Here is a 14,738-nt window from a genome sequence, read left to right on the forward strand (position 1 = left end):
AGGGATTAACATGTAACGGGTACAATTGTTCCCTGGTCACTCTGTTTCACAATCTTCTACTGTAAAGTTTAAGTTTATTTTTAGTGTCTGGGGAGACAGACTTTGGGCATTATTTTCAGTTGTATAATTTGATCTCATAATTGAAATGATTTAAAAAAACAAATGGAGGATTTCAGTATATATATACATCAGTTCTCTAGAAAATCTCATCATCTTTTAGAACTTCAGAACTTCAGCTTCTCAAACTCTTGCATCTCATCTTGCATAAAAGGTAACATACTCATGTACAACCTAATGTGATATCTTATTCTAATTTTTGATTGCTAATAAGTTGAAAATTATTTTAAATGTATATTGTTTATTGATAATTTCTCTTAAAGAAACAATTTAAAGAAATTATGACCTTATGTCAGGATCTGAAGGTGAGGTCAGGATCTCAATGCTTCTAGATTGACAGCAATTATTGTACCCAGCGAATGATGTGGAACAAGGAGGACATGTGCTCCACCATCTCTATTGATGGGCTATCCTAGAAATCTTTTTACTTCCTTTACCTCCACAGAGATATATGATATCTGCTGTGTTAATAATTACTTTTACCTGTAACTGAAACTTGAAGTTCAAGTTTCATAAGAAAATGATCTCTTGAGTTGCATACACTCTCTTTTTGCAAATATGTGTATTGTGTCAAAGATTTAAGTAACCTTTAAGTAACCTTTTTCAAGGTTACTTTATTACCATCACTGATTCACTTTCCATTACTTTTCTACTGATCTTTTCATCATCAAAATAGTTTCTATTTTTCTGCAGAATTAACACTGTATAACAGATTATTTTGTTTTAATAATCCATTTCATTTACCACATTTTCATGTCATTTGTTATCTGGCTGAAAAAAAAAAAGCTTTTCTTCTAGGTCAAATTTTATCACTGTGTTCTTTGGGTAATATTCTTTCAAAGCTCCTAAACTATCCACCTGTCTATCTATCTGTAGAAGTCCAATTTCTGTGAATTTCCCTCAGTCCTCTACTTTCAATTAAATTTGAGGCATAAATGACACTAAAAGTTGCATCTTTGTTTGTGTCAAACATGACTGAATGTTTGGTGAATGGTAGATGACAGAAAAATTTCATTAGGTAATATATAGTTTTCTCACTTTTTCTAATGCCACAGTATTGAGTTTAAGCCAATGAGGCGACATCAGCAGATAAGGAACAAGGGAAATACATCAGTCCCAAATTCTGCTTTATGTGTTAGAGATGTAGAGTTACTAGGCAGGAGAATATTTCTTCTATCATCAGACAAATGATGTCCCTGTAATGTTCTTTCAAAACTGACAGCCAAAAATTATCAGGGTAGAAAATAACCTTTTACTGATTATTTACCTTATAGTTTGCAAACTCTTTATATTTAGAAGTCTATAATTGAGAAATAAATAATCTGCTTTACTTGTTTTTCAACAGCAACAGAACTATGTCACTTTATATACTTAATTATAAAAACATATCAAAGACTCTTCGATTTGGTTAATTTTGGTGAATAAGATTATTTGGAGATTAAATCATCTTTACCAATTCAATTTCTTAAAGTATCTACAAACATTTTCTCTGTAACTTCTTTTTAACTTGACTTTATTCATTATTATTAATTTTCTAATCTTAGGGTTTTACCACTTACACAGTGATCAGGCCAGAAACCTCAATGATTTTCTTTGTTATAAAATCAATCCCTATTGCTTGACATTCTACCTTCCAAACATTTGTTGAAACTTGGCCTTAATCATTATCCCTACTGTCATTATGTAAGGCCCCTATAATCTCACAACATCTAAATGGTCAACCTGTTTCCAATTTTGTGTTTCTTACTTGCTGAACTATTTCTTTTCCAACATGCTATTCTCTCTCTCATTTTTGTTTCTTTGCAGGCTCTCAAAACCTGTATTTACTTATCCTTCATAATCCAGCACAAGGTTTACCTTTTTCTTTATTTTAATACCCACCCCCATTGGCTTGGCCTGTTTAAGATGTCCATTTTGTGTGTTTCTATGGAACTTTAGTATTTCCATACCACTGCACTTACTTTTAGCTGCAAATGTCCCCTACTAGTCTCAAGTTCCGTGATGTCAGTCAAAGCGTTTTCATTGTCTTTGGATTTCTACTATGTTTCACAAGACTTTGGAGCATAGTTTGATAAATAAATGATTTGTAAGTGCAGGAACCAATGTGATATTGACCTGTCACGTGTGCTTTCACAGAATTCAGCTAAATATGAAGATCTTTGTCCTTGCCTTCATCATGGCTCTCATGGTTGCCATGACTGTAAGTAAATCACAAATTTTGAAGAATGTGTTCTTGTAATTATGCAAAGTAATTATGCAAAGATTCATATTTTTTTGTATTCTGTACCATATTTGCATTGCCTGAACATGGTTTTATTGATTTTAATGTTTTTATATGGACATTTTCTTCTAACTAATCAATGCAAGTTCACTAAGTACTTAGAATTTATTTCTTGAGTACACACACAGACACACAGAGAGACATTAACATATGGACACTCAGGTGTAATTAGCTTAATGTAAAACAAAATTTTAAAAAGAGCTCCATAAAGATGTGTGACTAGGATGCTAATAAAAGAGACTTAACTATTAAAAGATCTAGACCTACCAAATGTCAAGAGTTCCCACCTGGTATTGTCATTTCTTACTGTGTGTCACTAGGTAAAATTTGACCCCTCTGTAACTTTTCCTTCCTCTTCTCCTCCACGTCCTCCTCTTCCACCTTTTCCCCCTTCACCTTCTTCTCCTCCTCCACTATCTCTTTCATGTCCTTCTTTTTCCTACCTCCCGACTTTGTTTTCTCTTCTGTTAAAATTAATGGTGTCTCAATTGGATTGTTTGGCATTTTGTTGTTGAGTTATGAGTTCCTTATATATTTTGGCTATTAGCCCTTATTGGAGCCATTGTTTACAAATATCTTCTCCCATTCACTTGGGTGCCTCTTTGTTATGTTGATGGCTTCTTTTGTTGTGCAGAAGCTTTGTAGTTTGATATAGTCCCATTAATTTACTTAGCTTTTACTTCCATTGCCTTTTTTTATTATTTATTTATTTATTTTTAATTTATTGGGGTGACAATTGTTAGTAAAATTACATAGATTTCAGGTGTACAATTCTGTATCACATCATCTATAAATTACACTGTGTGTTCACCACCCAGAGTCAGTTGTCCTTCCATCACCATATATTTGATCCACCTTACCCTCATTTCCCACCCCCCAACCCCCTTACCCACTGGTAACCACTAGATTACTTTCCCCAGATTAATTTTCAAACCCCGTGGCCATCTTGTGGTTACTGACTGTTTTCTAATCCCCTCACCTTCCCCCTTACCCCCACCCCCCTGCCCATCTAACAACCCTCAGTTTTTCCTCTTTGTCTCCAAAACTGTTTCTGATTAGTTCATTCACTTATTCTTTTCTTTAGATTTCGCATATAAGTGAGATCATATGGTACTTATCTTTCTCTGTCTGACTTATTTCACTTAACATAATGTTCTCTAGGTCCATCCATGTTGTTGCAAATGGTAAGATTTCTTTCTTCTTTATGGCTGCGTAGTACTCCATTGTATAAATGTACCACAGTTTCTTAATCCAGTCATCTACCGATGGGCATTTTGGTTGTTTCCATGTCTTAGCTATTGTGTATAGTGCTGCAATAAACATAGGAGTGCATAAAGATTTTTGAATTGGAGTTTTGGATTTCTCCGGATAGATACCTAGGAGTGGAATTACTGGATCATAGGGTAGTTCCATTTTCAGATTTTTGAGATACCTCCATACTGTTTTCCATAGTGGCTGCACCAATCTGCAATCCCACCAACAGTGCACAAGCATTCCCTTTTCTCCACATCCGCGCCAGCACTTGTTGTTTGTTGATTTATTGATGATAGCCATTACTAAATTCATCTACTGGGGTGAGGTGGTATCTCATTGTGGTTTTTATTTGCATTTCTCTGATGGTTAGTGAGGTTGAGCATTTCTTCATATGTCTGTTTGCCATCTGTATGTCCTTTGTAGAAAAATGTCTCTTCAAGACCTCTGCCCATTTTTTTAATTGGGTCGTTTGCTTTTTGGATTTGAGTTGAGTGAGTTTTTCATAGATTTGTGATATTAATCCCTTATCAGATATATCATTGGCAAATATCTTTTCCCATTCAGTAGGATCCCTTTTTGTTTTATTGATGGTTTCCTTTGCTGTGAAAAAACTTTTTAGTTTGATATAATCCCACATGTTTATTTTTTCTCCTACTTCCCTCGTGCGAGGGGATATATCAGTAAAAATCTTACTCCGGGTAATATCTGTGAAGTTTCTTCCTATATTTTCTTCTAGGTATTTTATGGTTTCAGATCTTACATTGAAGTCTTTAAGCCATTTTGAATTTATTTTTGTATATGGTGTAAGGAGGTGGTCCAGCTTCATTTTTTTGCATGTGTCTGTCCAGGTTTCCCAGCACCATTTATTGAATAGACTGCCTTTACCCCATCGTACATTCTTGCTTCCATTGTCGTAGATTAAATGGCCAAATAGGCATGGATTTATTTCTGGACTCTCTATTCTGTTCCATTGATCTATGTGTCTGTTTTTATGCCAGTACCATGCTGTTTTGATTACTGTAGCCTTATAGTATAATTTGAAGTCAGGTATTGTTATACTTCCCACTTTGTTCTTATTTCTCAAGATTGCTGAGGCTATACGGGGTTTTTTATGGTCCCACATAAATTTTAGGATTATATGTTCTATTTCTGTGAAAAACGTCGTTGGTAGTTTGATTGGAATTGTGTTGAATATGTATATTGCCTTAGGCAGTATGGACATTTTAACTATATTAATTCTTCCTATCCATGAACATGATATGTGTTTCCATCTATTCATATCTTCTGTCATTTCTTTCTTCAGTGTCTTATAATTTTCTGAGTACAGATCTTTTACTTCTTTGGTTAAATTTATTCCCAGGTATTTTATAGTCTTTGGAGCGATTGTAAATGGGGTTGTTTTTTTAATTTCTCCTTCTGATGTTTTATTATTGGTATATACAAATGCAACTGATTTCTGAATATTAATTTTGTATCCTGCTACTTTACTAAATTCATCTATCACCTCTAATAGCTTCTTGGTGGAGTCTTTAGGGTTCTCTATATATAGTATCATATCATCTGCATACAATGATAATTTTACTTCCTCCTTACCAATTTGGATGCCTTTTATTTCTTTTTCTTGTCTGATTGCTGTGGCTAGAACTTCCAGCACTATGTTGAATAGAAGCAAAGATAGTGGGCAACCTTGCCTTGTTCCTGATCTTAGGGGGAATGGTTTTAGCTTTTCCCCATTGAGTATGATGTTAGCTGTGGGTTTGTCATATATGGCCTTTATTATGTTGAGATATGATCCCTCTATTCCCACTTTTTTAAGGGTTTTTATCATAAATGGCTGTTGGATTTTATCAAATGTTTTTCTGCATCTATTGATACGATCATGTGATTTTTATTTTTCATTTTGTTAATGTGGTGTATCACATTAATTGATTTGCGGATGTTGAACCACCCTTGCATACCAGGGATGAATCCCACTTGATCATGGTGTATGATCTTTTTAATGTATTGCTGAATTCTGTTCGCTAATATTTTGTTGAGGATTTTTGCATCTATGTTCATTAGAGATATCGGCCTGTAGTTTTTTTTTTTGTGGTGTCTTTGTCAGATTTTGGGATCTTCCATTGCCTTTTAGGTCAAATTCATAAAATCCTCTTTGAACCCAAGGTCCATAAGTTTAGTACCTATACTTTCTTCTAAGCAGTTTATTGCTACAAATCATATGTTTAGGTCTTTGGTAGAGGGGATGATAGAAGAGGGTAAAAAGGTTGAAATATATGATGGTGGAAGGAGAACTGAATCTGAGTTGTGAACACATAATGTAATATATAGATGATGTGTTATAGATATGTACACTTGAAACCTATGTAGTTTTGTTGACCATTGTCACCCCAATATATTTTAATTAAAAAATTAAGGTATCTTTCACTTTGGTATTCTTTGTATCTAGTTACTGAGAAATTCATCAAGAAGTAATACTTTAAACAACCTAAAAAGTTCTAGTGGATGTTACAAACACAAATTGGTCATTTCAACACAGTTCATCACAGTACTTTTTGTAAAAGGATAGAAGTGGAAAAAATTAAAATCCAAGAACAGAGAAAAACATAATCATAACACCAGACTTTATCAGCACAATCAACATTTGCATGTATGAAGATTTTCAGCAACTTAAAACATATTTATATAAAAACACTGGTGTTGAGCAAATATAAAATTTAACTTTTCAATTTCACTCTCCTAATCACAGTGATAGATTTTCCTCCTTTACATACACAAAAGAAATTTGGGCCAGGGTGAATTGATATTGGAATGTATCAAATTAATTACAGCAAAATTCTACTCTTCACTCACTTTAAAAGTGCCACTAAAAAAAAAAAAAAGAAAACAAAACAAATCACCTAGCTTAAAGTGTCAGTTACCTAAGACACATTAAATAAACAACTAGCTTAATGTTTCAGTTACCTAAGACCCTTTGCCTCTATTTTGTTTAATCATAATGAAGCAGCTAAGTGCATTTTTCATTCAATCTGGATTGTAAAAATCATTATTTTCTTCTTTTCTTTTTCAAGAGTGCTGATTCATCTGAAGAGGTAAGTCACTTTCATTTACTGAAAAACTCAATAATTAAACATGTATCACAATATTAATCTCTTCTTTTTTTAACAGAAATATCGTCATAGAGGAAGACATGTAAGTATTCCCCTGATAATGTGGTATAATAAAACTTATTCTCTTAGTATTATTCTATAAGGAAAGTCAATACTTGTCTCTGAAACATATCTATATAATGAATGGCTAAAGTATACATTGAGTTTATTTATTTATTATATACTGGTAAAGGACCCATAGTTCTTGTGAGCTGGTAGTATTTACATGGAAACTCATAATGCCACCCTGAAGAAGTCGACTATTCTTTCAAAATGTAAGTAACATTTTGTGGTAAATAATTGCCTTGGCCTAAAAAACAGCTGTAATTCTAATTCTATTAAGCAAAATATATGCCTAGTGGAACATAGAGAATGCTAAAAACACGGGATATAATTTTCACAATCTGATTCTTTTGAAGGGTGATGACGTAATTCGGTTAAGTTAAACTGATCTTGTTAAATAAGATAGAAAATACTATTTATTTAATATTTTTTAATGAAAAATTACCTTAATATCTCATATTATTTTGACAAGGCCTCGATGTGATAAGGACTCAAAAATTCTTTTTTCAAATAGTTTCAGGTGTACTAATATATTACATAGATGAATTTTAGTATGGCACCAAATTAAAAGATGCAGAAGGAGGGATTGAGAATATTGGGATTAACAGAAGCGAAAATAAAGAAAGTAGGACTTTTAAGAGACGGTGAAGTCATAGTAAGTCAGAGTCCAAAGCAGCCATTCCACCTAACCTGGAATTAGCAAATTCTTCTTCCTTGGAAAATTTAAGGATCGGCAAAGTAGGAGCTTAAAAGTAAAATTCTAAAGAATATTTAAACATTTTGTAAGTAGTTGCCTATAATTAATAGCACCAAATTTATTATAATGCAACAAAATTGTCAACAAACAATAAAACTGTAAATACCTTACTATTTTCCCTTCTTTTAAACATTGTTTTCTTATAAAAAAGTTAAAACCTAACTAAAAATTTGAAAAAACAATCATGTAGATGGTCTACAAGGTCCTACCAACTTTAACAACCTAAATTTCTAATGGAAATATTTGTGAAATATTTACAGTGTCATTGTCTCAATTCTCTGCAATTTCTTCTTTCCTTTTGTTGTATACAGAGGTTTCCACCCCCATACTATTACCCATATCCACAACCGTATCCATCTCCATACACATATCCATATCCATATCCATATCCAGTGGCTTATGGTGGTCAGTAAGCACAGGACATGATCACAGGTAAGTCACATTTCTAGTGACATTTTTTTGTTCTCCAGAGATATCCGTTGTGATAGTTAAAACAACGAAAAGTAAAAGAAAGCCATCAAACCAAAAGCAGCCTTGGTTTAAGCAATGTAGCCATGTGTAGCTCTCCTAAAGTGAATTTATTAATCTAAATGCTTCCAAAAGAAAACTTCTGTCCTGGTATGGTTAGAGGTGGAGCTTTGCAGATAGGAACACCTGTGTTTGTATCCAGGTCCAGACAACTACTAGTTTCATGCCTTGAATTATTCCTAATCTTTTCTAAACTCCAATTTTATCATGGACAACTAGGTATTATTATAATATGTAACCACTTCATAGAACTGGTAAGACTATTGAAAGACATATTCCATGAAATGCCTTTGATTAACATTATTTATAATTGTTACTGCATGATGTCCTGCCACTAATCTATGCCTGGATATTGTTTAAAACATGTCCTTCTAAAATGTAATCTTTGGAGCAGCCACAGCAGAAACACCATGTGGGAACTGGTTAGAAATTTAGAGTCTAAAGCCACACCCAGACACATTCAATCAGAATCTGCATTTTAATAAGATTGCTATTTGATTCATGACACAATAAAGTTTGAGAAACTTTGTCTTGGGGATTCTCTGAACTATTAATATAGGGACCACTGCTCTAATAGTAATACCAACAAAAAGATAAGAAAATATTACCAACTTACTTTTAAGAAGTGAATTTTATCTAAAACAATATTAAGTATTCCAAATTCCATGAAAGGTTAAATATTTCACTAAAAAATGTAGCTGTTCTGCAAATCAAAGTTGAAACAGTTCCAAGAGATTTCAATTATCTTTAAATGGATGTGGAAAATTTATTCAAATTGAATTCCCATTATTAACAAGGTAAAGAGTCTGAACTTGACTCCTTAGGCATCGGTAATAGCTGACATATTTGATCGAGGAAGGGTATATTAAAACTCTTTGGGAGAGACAAATACGGTGAAATGTGTACGCCATATTTAAGAGGAGGGGCAGACGAACTGAGATAATCTGGTGATAAAAAGACTTTAAAGAACTAGGAGAAAGGAGCCTGAGAAAGGCAATCAATAGATTTGATGATGGATAAAACCAAAGACCAAATCAGGGAAGGAGAAATGGATGCAAGTTGTCAGAAATGGATAAGCAAATCAAAGTGCTCAGCAAATGGGACTTTCAAACAAGAGACAAAGCTCTGCTGTTGTCCATCTCTTTCTTTAGGGAGATTTTCTGTTTTGTTTTGTTTCGGGGAATTTTGCTTTGTGCACACTTTTTGCTTGGTTTAAGTAAGGGACATTAAAGATAACTTGGCAATGTTGATTTTGAAAGTGAATAGCATTCAAACTGAAAAGCCAGGTGGGCTAACATGAAGAACTGAACCTCATGTGAGAAGTGACAAATGGAGAAAAAAAGATGATAGACATTCAAATTCAATAAAATTTTCACTATTCATTCAATGTTTCTTAAGTCCCTGAAGTACATACAAGGAAAAGTTATACTAGTATGGTGTGTAATTAGTTTTGCCACAAGATTCAAAGCCATGGAAATATGGGTTCTTTAAAAGGTCATAAAGAAACAATTGGAAATAAATACTGTTTCTTGTGATATTATTTTAGGAATAGGGGTCCAGCCGAAATTGGTATTTAATCAGTCATCCGATATTTCTGGACCAGATAGTGAGCATGCAGTGAGAGGGCCACTGGGGATGTAAATACCTTTAATTCAGTCTCTGTGGTTGACAGCTTAATATGTACGTACAAAGATGGAAATAAAACAAGCACTCATCAGTCAGAATATCATTTGATAAAGAAGTGATATGATTTGGATGTGTTATTGAGGCCTATTGTACAAGCCGGACTATGGCGGGTATGGCGACAGGGAGGATTGACAGACCATTGGGAAACTGAGACAGTAATTAAAGATGAGAAATAAGGGCTTGAACTACAAAAGAAATAGTAGAGATAGTAGCAATTTATTCTAATGTAGTCTGATTATATAAGTACTTCGAAGTTATTTTAGTAAAGCTTTTTTGATGTACATGATTTTAACCAAGGCATGGTTTTTGGTCAAGGATCCTTTGTCATGTCAAATAAAAACAAATCCAAACTTTTTTCAGAACAGAGTCCATTGGCATGGGGAAAGGACTCAACTTTCAGAAATCTGCAAGCATCTCAAATCAAACTGGAAAAGGGTTTTTTTTTTTAATAGGGTAGGAACAGCTAAGCAAAGATTAGTATAAACTTTCAAGGGGGAGGTAGGCAAGCATGAGAAAAGGACCAGTAGGAAAAAGTGGCCACTGTGGTCAGCCCTCGCTCAGAATAAGCTGACAAAGCAGGCAAGTTCTACTCTTTGGTGCCCATTCAAGCTTTGAGACAAGCGGAGTTCAGGGGCCCAGAGCATCATGACTATCATTTGGTGGAGACAAAGCTGGGGGTAACAAATGCGCAATGTGAACACTTGGTCAGACACAAAGGAATCGATCTAGATACAACTCAAAAACAAGAAAGCATAATGGTATTAGCAACGACTTAATCTGTAACTTAATAAAAAGAATATTTCTTTTTCTCCACAGGCTTGGTGAGAAGTATTTTTTGGTCTCTACATGTGATGATTCTTCCTACTCAAAAATGATTTCACCCATCTAGCAACATATTATCAGTTCTCATCTAATAAATATATCCATAGTGCTTCCAAAAGTATTTTATAAAACAATTTTTAAAGCTAGGTATTATTTGTTTTCTCTTAAGTATTGGACTGGAATTTAAAAACGGTATGACCAACAAATAATGTTTCTTTGTACAAATTCCAGCTTTCAATAAACAAATAGAAAAAAAAAAAGGAAAAGTCAATCAAGTAATGTTACCTGAATAACAGACACCTGAGATCAATGATCAATATTTCTAAAACAGTAGTGATGATAATCTCTGGACAATTTGATTGTTTTCTGTACTGTTCTCTGTATTGAAGTTACCATAAAATTAAAAAAAACAAAATCCTTTCCATGCACAATAAATTGATCTATCAAGCATATGCCGGATACTCTATTGTATTTGTTTCCTAGCACTGCCCAAACAAAGTACCAAAACCGGTGGCTAAAAAACAACCCCAGAGTCTTGCTCTTTCTGACAGCTCTAGGGTACAATCTGTTTTGGTCTCTTCCTAGATGTCATGCAGGGTGTCATACGGGGTCTCTGGTCCCGCTCCCCACATAAGCACGCAGGACGTGATGATGCCAAAAAGAAACACCCATGCAGCCATAGATAGGGAAGTCATACCACTATATTCCCACTGGCGGCTGGGTTGGAGACACAGGAAACAGGAGCCACACGATCCGCAACCCACCTTCCGCTTCTCGGCCAACCAACCTCACTTGATAAGTGCAATCTGGCTCTCTGCGATACGCAAGCCACACTCCACACTTGCTAGCTTAGCCACGGCAGTTATATAGTGGCTAATGGCGAACCGATAACAGCTGATGGCCAACTAGTCACAGCTGATGACCATCTACTACCCGAGCTAGCACCTTTCCACGTGAGGCCGAGAGCCTGGAAACTGCTCTCTGGGACTCTGTCCCCACACTAGATTCTGGCATTTATGGGTGATGCTTGACCTTCCTTGGTTTGTAAATGCATCACTTCAATTTCTGTCTCTATTGTTACAAGGTCGTCTTCCCTCTATCTCTCCTTAGAAAGACAACAGTCATATTGGATTAAGGACGTACTATACTCCAGGATAAACTTGTCTTAACTAACTACATCTGCAATGACCTATATTTCCAAAATAGCTCACATTCTGAGGTTTTTCGGGTTAGGATTTCAACCTATCTTTGGGGGAGGGACACAATTGAACTCATGACACCTATCTTTATCTTGATTCTCAATAACATTTCTCTGCAATTATTACATGCCAACAATCACAATATTCTTCATCATGTCGATATTTCTAAAGAAAAGACATACAATGTTATTTTACAATTCTCTGGGACAATGATTATGGAAGAAAGCAGGTCATGACATCGCTGGGTGGCTACTCAAAGGGCAAGAAAATTATCTAAGCAGTATCATTTTTTAAAAAATTTTATTTATTTTAAGTGTGTTTTTCCAGGACCCATCAGCTCCAAGTCAAGTAGTTGTTTCAATCTAGTTGTGGAGGGCGCAGCTCACAGTGAGTATGTGGTACTCGAACCCACAACCCTGTTGTTAAGAGCACCGCACTCTAACCAACTGAACTAACCGGCCACCCCCTAAGCAATATCATTTTAATTATGAAATAATCTTTTCCAATCCATACAGTTTGCATAAAACCACTAGACTACTAATAAAAATATTGCCTTTAATTTTAATCATATTAATAAGAAAAGCTAATTCACTTTTACCACGTAGCTGCAAAAAATGTCAGCTATACAATGGTGGTAATAACTATCGACAGCTAAATATCTACAAATTACAGTGCATTACAATTTTGTATGAGATAGAAAGTTTAATTCACCAAGTCATGGACACAGGGCTTATCATCCCAAGAAAAGCAGTGCAAACTAAAGGCCAATCTCCAATCCACAGAGGGTTGCACGGAGCAGAGTGCAACTTTCCCAAACAAAGACATTGGAGAGTATTAAGTCTCAGGTGCTGAGAAAAGAATCTGAGAGTGAAGAAAAGTTGGTAGAATGCTAGGTTACGTGTGCTGTGTGCTCTCTCCTGAACTGCCTTTGACCCTCCACTTTACACACTTTGGTGTGTAAAAGACATCTGAAATTTAACAAATCCAAACTAAAACTCTTCATTGTGTCCTTCCTCCAGTCTCAGTTAATTTTTGCCCTGTACTTGCTCAGATTCAAAACCTAAGAATAATCAATTGTTTTTCTTCTCTTCTGTCCTTCAGTTTTACATATAAACAATGTATATCTGGTAGGCTTTGCCTCTAATAGTAATATATATATATATATATATATATATACACACACACATATATATACTAATTACATATACATATATGTGTGTATGTGTGTGTGTGTGTATATATATATATATATATCTGTGCATGTGTGTATACAGAGGGTGCCAAAAAATGTATACACATTTTAAGAAGGAATAAGTATACTCCCATGAAACTATCACCACCATCAAATCCACACCATCACCTCCCAAAGTTTCCTCCTGCCCACCTTAATTATTATTATTATTATTGTTGTTGTTGTTATTGTTGTTGTATGTGTATGTGTATGTGTGTGGTAAGAATCTTAACATTACATCCACCCTCTTAGCAAAGCTTAAGTACAATACAGTAGTGTTCGTTACAGGAACTATGCTGTATAGTAGGTCTCTGGAATTTCTTTAACTTGCAAAACTGAAACTTTGTACCCTCTGACCCATCCTATTCCCCCTCATCCCAGCTCTTGGCAACCTCCATTCTACTCTGTGCTGCTATGAGTGACAATTTTAGATTCTACACATAAGCGAGACTTTACAATATTTTTCTCTCTCTGTCTGGCTTATTTCACTGAACATAATATCATCAGGCCCATCCATGTTGTCCCAAGTGGCAGATTTCCTCCTTTTTTAAAGCGGGATGATATCCTATTGTATGTATATTCCACATTTTCTCTATCCATTCATGCAGCAATGCACATGTAAGTTGTTTCTGCATCCCAGCTGTTGTGAATAATGCTGCAATGAACTTGGGAGTACAGGTGTCACTTTGAGATCTTGATTTTAATTCCTCTGGCTAAATACCCAGAAGTGGAATTGCTAGATCAGTTGGTAGTTCTATTTTTATTTTTTGAGGAACCTCCATAATGCATGGTTGTACCAATTTAGTTTCTCACAGCGCACCAGAGTTCCCTTTTCTCTTTAGCCTTGCTGACACTTCGTATCTTTTGGTTTTCTTTCTTTCTTTTTCCTTTTTTTGTTCTTCCTTTTTTTACTAATGGTCATCCTGATAGGGAATCTTAAACACAGTAGACTTCAATTTCCCCATCCCTCCCTTGGTGTTGTTTCTGTCATATATTTTTAATTCTTCATATATTAAAACCCACACGCACATTGTTTATTTTTCTTTTAAAAATATTTACCTTATTGAGTTTTAAAACATAAATAATAAGGTGTTTCATATTTATCCCCAAATTACTATTTTCAATGTATTTCCTTTGAATACATATACAATTTTACAAGGGATATAACTTTACTTTTGCCTGAAGGACTTCCTTTTATATTTCTCATAAGGCAAGTTTTCTGGTCATCAGTTTATTCAGTTTTGTGAGTCTGAAAATTTTATTTTGTCATCATTCTAGAAGTATATTTTCACTGTGTCATGCAGGGTGTCAGGCGGGGTCTCTTCTGGGGTCTCTAGTCCCACTCCCCACATAAGACCACAGGACATAGTGAGGCCAAAAAGGAACACCCACAGAGCCATAGGTAGGGGAGTCATACCACTATAGTCTTGCTGGCAGCTGGGTTGCAGACACAGGAAGCAGCAGCCACACTATCCGCAACCTGCCATCCACTTCTCTCTGCCAACCAACCTCACTTGCTAGATGCAATCCGCCTGTCTGCAAGCCGCAATCCACACTCCGCTGCTTGCTAGCTCAGCCACCATTTTCTTCCTAGCCCCCTTTTTCCTGCTAGCGTAGCCATAGCAGTTATATTAGTGGCCAGTGGCTCCCTGGT

General features: G+C 35.1%; 1 long non-coding RNA gene across 1 annotated transcript; it reads left to right on the forward strand.

Annotated features, from left to right (window-relative positions):
* Positions 1 to 195: 195 nt before the first annotated feature.
* Positions 196 to 11,064, forward strand: LOC117021982 (uncharacterized). Its single transcript, XR_004422971.1, has 6 exons — positions 196 to 271; positions 2,254 to 2,317; positions 6,721 to 6,741; positions 6,818 to 6,841; positions 7,930 to 8,050; positions 10,649 to 11,064. It is a non-coding gene; the product is annotated as an uncharacterized LOC117021982 (long non-coding RNA).
* The last annotated feature ends 3,674 nt before the right edge of the window (positions 11,065 to 14,738 follow it).

Source organism: Rhinolophus ferrumequinum, chromosome 5 (assembly GCF_004115265.2).
Source record: "Rhinolophus ferrumequinum isolate MPI-CBG mRhiFer1 chromosome 5, mRhiFer1_v1.p, whole genome shotgun sequence".
In the NCBI taxonomy this organism is placed as follows: Eukaryota; Metazoa; Chordata; class Mammalia; order Chiroptera; family Rhinolophidae; genus Rhinolophus; species Rhinolophus ferrumequinum.